Below are 5,934 nucleotides of genomic sequence, written 5' to 3' on the forward strand. Positions count from 1 at the left end.
TTATAAATTTGGATGCATTAAAAAATTGTTGAAAAGAATTATAGCTCAAATCATTATATTATTATCATTATTATCTTTATTGACGGAGAAAAAACTCCATTTACAATACAATATATATATAAATAAAATTGTGTAGTGACACAGATACAATCAAATTAAGTACAAATAATATAAAATTCACAATCAATTATATAATAAAGAACAAAATATGAGGTATAAAATTCTATAATAAACATAATTAATTATTAGCTAAAATTAATATCCATAGTATTTCCTATGGACATCAGTATATTTGTAGGTGAGGATTTTAAATATGTTTTGGAAACATCATTAATTATAAAACTTTCTTGATTTCTGGTGAATTTAGTATTTATTCGAAAATAAATAAGGGCAGTCTATTGAGTTATTTAGTAGTTTTAATAAAAATGAATAGTGAAGGATATTTCTCCTTGTATTTAGCGATCGAAAATTAAAATATGATAATATTCCATTATAATCTGAATGACGTGGACGTTCTACTTTAAATGTAAATGCTAAGAAATGAAGAAAACGATTCTGAACAGCTTCGAGATTATAGGTAACTCCTATATTATTTGAAGACCAAATAAGGGATGCATATTCTAATTTAGATCTGACAAACGCAAAATAAATACTTTTAAAGGCATTTAAATTATTAAAATTATTACAAGTTCGTGTAATGAAGCCAAGATTTTGGAATGCTTTATTGGTAATTATATCAATGTGTTCATTAAAACATAGTTTGGAATCAAAGGTTATACCTAAGTCGGTATAAGATTTCACCAGTTCAATAAAAACATTACTAAATTTATAATCATAATTAATATGATTATTTATGTGTCTATATATACGATAAATAGTTGAAATAATGATTTGGGTTTCAACTTCAGTATCTTTTTTAGTGGGAAAGTGAATCTATAGTCTGTAGTTTAAAGAATATCCCAGTAAATTATATTTCAAAAGTGACAAAAATAAGGAAAAACGAAAATTTTTATGCAAGATAACAAGTTTTTGACAAAATTGATTTTGATTTTTTGGTATAACTAAAAAAAAAAAAAACTTTGTAAGCTATTTGTCATAATAGAATATATAAAAGACATTTTTCCATATAAAAAAATTACTGGAAACACGCTGAAAAAATAAATTTTAATTACTAAACTAAATTCAACACAATAGAAATAAAGAATAGTAAGTACACCGTTCCACAAGGAAGTCTGAAATCAATAATAAATAAGAGGGCCGTTTACAAGTTGTTGCTTTTAGAATTTGTATTCATTTTTGATTTGAGAAATAAAACTGTATGGCATTATGATATTAATTATTATAATTATTAATTGTTGTACATACAATAATAATAATATTTTGCTTTTCTTTCACAAAATACATATACATACATACATTCAGAGTACCTTTCAACTCACATCATATGCTCGCTCCCCGTATGCGTCTAAATATAAGTACTACTAGTTATTATTTATAAATTATCAATTTATCTTCCTAGTAAGATATTATATATTAATTATAATACATTATATTTGAGAAAATATTATAAAAATTGGTAAGTTTTTGCGCTAATAAAATAATATAGTATAGAGCAAATGCCAACCTTGTCCCCCCCCCCTAAATTATGCCACTGGAATATATAGGTATATATAATATATATAATATATCATGTATCAACGATCGGGTAAAGCGTATTTGTCTCTACAACATAATATTATCATATTGTAGTTATTTTTTCAAAGTTTACTCGTATATTTGTAAACAATAAACATTATACCTACTATAGAATACATTAAAGTTTATTATATATTATAAATATGTACACAATTCACATTTTTCAATCGTTATTAAACGTTAAACGTTTAAATGTATGTCATATGCTTCTATCCCGTGCTAATTATTATTTTTATTTATGCTAAGATTTTGTAGGCGTTTAATTTACCGGTTCGAGATTCTATGCAGATGGCCAGGATCCAGGATACTATTGGTCTTACACTTTTACCATTATTGTATTATGTACATTTTTCGTTGTACTCGAGTGTGATTCTATAATTCTATATAAGCCTGTATCACTTTACTGGTCCTAGAGTGTACCTACACAGTAGATTTACAGAGTACATCAGTCTACAAGTTGCATTCTATTAACCTAACGCGTTTGTAAGATGAGACGATAAATCACAAAAAGTATTTCTACTAATGTGAAAATCAACCATCATATTACATTTAGTTCTGAATGTAGGTACATGAAAGTATAAAGTATTAATACCATCAAGTCATATGTATAACTGTATGAGGTATGTGATGAATGTCACTACAACTAAGTGTCCAGAGGTGAATTTAGGATTTTCACGAAGGGGAATAGAAAATTAATCTTTAGTGGCCCACTTTACTTGATAACAATACACTTACTTAACTTTAATAAGAAATAATGAATAAATCTGTTTAAAAATGCTAGAGATGTAAGATTGACGTAAATTTAAAAAAAATAATTGATAAATTTAAGAGGTAAAAATGTACCGAGCTTACATCTCTAAAAATTGAAATATGCATTATAAAAGTTAGATAAACTAACTTAGTGTATATTAGGGAAATATCGTTCGTATATTATATTATTATATAAGTAGCATTTTAGGTACTAGATATTTTTCGTCTATGAGAAAAATTGAAGAATCATAGATTTGTTTTAGGTTATGGCGCAGTGGAAAAATATATTGCAGCATGCTATATTTTCTTAGGAATTTAATTACATTTTTTTTTTTTATTGTTGAATAACTAAATGTTATACAACTTATGTCTTATTTGATTTTTCATCATTTTTAAAATATAGTATAAATCAACTTAATAATTAATAATATATTTTTGAATACTATCTTATAACATTAATATATTAAATATTATAAGTGAAATTATTTATTGTTTTAAATTTTACTGATCGTAAAATGGCATAAGTAATTATTTATTATTTTAACAACAAAATTTTTGTTAATTAAGGGGACTGCAGCAGGTTTTTGTCAAAAGTCAAAACTAATGTAGATTTAACCAATCTAAACATTAATTTTGTTCGTTATAATGTTTTTCAATATATTTAAATTCCATATCATAAAATAAACCTTAAGGGGGCTAGAAGGGACTCCAGTTAATGAAAAAAAGTGATTTTTAGACCAAGAAGCTAGACAAAACAGGAAGAATTTGGTTTGACAGATTTTAATTTTGATTGATCGACAAGTTTACTAGAGAATAATTGAGGCGATTTTGAATATTCCAATTATTGTTAGTGTCGTAATGAATAATATAAATACAAAATATCATATTTTTTTGTAAGCTTGTTGATCAATCATAATCTGTTTTCAACATTAAAATCTGTCAAACAAAATTATTCCAGTTTTGTCTAGCTTATTGGTCTAAAAGTCACTTTTTTTTCATCGGCTGCAGCCTCTTTGATCATCACTATACTCCCCACGTGCAGTGTCTAAATTCCCCTCAGGGGGGGGGGAGAATTCTCCCCAATTTGGAACACTGCGCTCTAGAGTATATAATAATTGTAAAAATAATTGTTTGGTTTAGTCGTACTGTCTTAGGTAATCAATGCATTATCTACACCATAGTATTTAAAATGATGATTATCTTTAAAGCATATTCATCTGCTGCTGGAACAAAAGCATTATCACTGAATAAATAAATTATATAAATGTAAAGATGAAAAAAAAAATAGGAAGTTGAACGGTTTATTGAAATTGTATTACAAATATTAATGCCAGTAGTTTCTCACGATGCAAAATAATAATAAAACAACCTATTATAATATTATATATTATTACGTATTACGCGCATTTCTGACGTATATAATAATATGTTATTATAAATTGAAGCAATAATAATCGATTTTTTTTCTTAAAATCATGCACGCTTGATCATTTCAAACAAATGTTGTTCATCATACAGACTGTTTTCGTTATAAGTGGAATACATTGTATTAATACAATTTTGTTTTAACGAAAACATTTTCTCATCGAATTATTATTATATTATTATATAGATATGTAGTCTGTTTAGTCCCATTTATAAACACGCGTGTTTGCGCTATCGAACACGCATTTTTATCTTAGTATTAATTATTTAAGCCGAATTCAGACATGCCTCTGGCTGAATAGAAATTGCGACTATAGCATTGATGAAAAAATATATGATGCCGATCAATAATCAAATTATTAAGTAATCCACAAACAATAATTGAATAGTTAATTTTTATTAACCCATCAATATATTATGCAATGTAATATAAGTAATACCTATATAATACCTACCTGTGAACATGCGCACTTGCCTATAATATTTATTTTATTAGTATACCTACCTAGTTTCTATACAAACTAGAACTATGTTCTCGTTCTGCACAATGGCCGCATGCGCGTTCACGTTGAACAAAGTTGACGCCGTGATGTTTCGTTGTTCTCTACATTATCCGAAATAAAATTTTAGAATCTTTGAAATTGGAATCGGCTTCAGACAAACTTTGCTCCATGACAATGTTTTGAAAATTTTTAAAACTGTTTCAATGATAACATATTTTGTTCAAAATAACGCATCAAACAATGTTCAGAACGTGATTGGCTTGAATGGAAACGGGCCTTTGGAAATTTAGAATTGATGACATAAATGTATTTGAACGGGGTTTTTTTGATAATTTTTAAAATTAATTGCTAGGTTCGTTTAACATAAATATTTTTCTTATAATAATATATATTTACTAGTAAATATAAAAAAATTAATATTTTTTCAGGTCCGATAATGTTATGTTACGAGCATATTAATGCATATATTATGTATTATTTAATGTTTTTTTCAATCAAACTGGTGCTATGGTATTTTTGTATTTTATTTGGTCAACATTAAATCAATGTTTGCTATAATTTTTAATGCATAAAATTAATTACGTCAAGTTGATTGCATACATATTAACATATTTTTATTGCAAGCTTAATCGTATGATAATATATAAAACTTACACACTGGATATTAGCACACTGTGCTATTTATCGGCCAATAACAACATATTAATATATTTAACTTTTTTAATTCAAACAATGTTGTAGCCTTGTAGGTATACACACCATTTGTAAATAAAAAATAGTAATCCAATACAAAATAGTATAACTTATAAGTAAAGAAAGCGGTTTGCCTGGTGATCTCTGTCATGTAATTTTAGGACCACAAATATGGCAGTTAACTACAGACATAGATAAATATTTTTTTAAGCAAAGAAAACCGAAAAATTAATAGAAATCAATAATAACAATAAATTATAAGTTGGATACTTATATATTATATTATATGTTAATACAATTTGTGTGTTAAATATTTTTTTATAACAAGCTAAAAAAATCCCACGTTTTTGATGCTTAAGCGTAAAAAAAAATAATCGTACAAAGCAAAAGTAATTTAATAAATATACCAATTATACACAAACATATACATCAAACATGATATAACATACAACGACCATAGGATTTCAGGAACAGTTCATCGGCGGATAAATTTTATTGTCGGTCGCGGCTGGATCAAACGAAAAATAATAATAATACACTCACTATTGTACACGGTAGTAATAGTATAATAATATAATATATTATACATATATATGTCCATATTAATATAAAATATTAGAAGTAATATAAATTATAATGAAAAATGTAATCTCTTTTACAGAATAAAATGTTTAACGTTTAGTTTCTAATTATTTTTTTCTGAATTATAAACGCAGTAAAATAGTTAATAAATTTATATGATAATTAATGCGTGATGAATACCTATTTTAATAATTAATGACAACGTGTAAAGAGGTGTAAGACAAATATAGTGAACATTATCCAATTACTCATACAATTTTACTGAAATAATTATAGATTAGGAAAT

This window comes from Acyrthosiphon pisum, chromosome A2 (genome assembly GCF_005508785.2).
Source record: "Acyrthosiphon pisum isolate AL4f chromosome A2, pea_aphid_22Mar2018_4r6ur, whole genome shotgun sequence".
Classification (NCBI taxonomy): Eukaryota; Metazoa; Arthropoda; class Insecta; order Hemiptera; family Aphididae; genus Acyrthosiphon; species Acyrthosiphon pisum.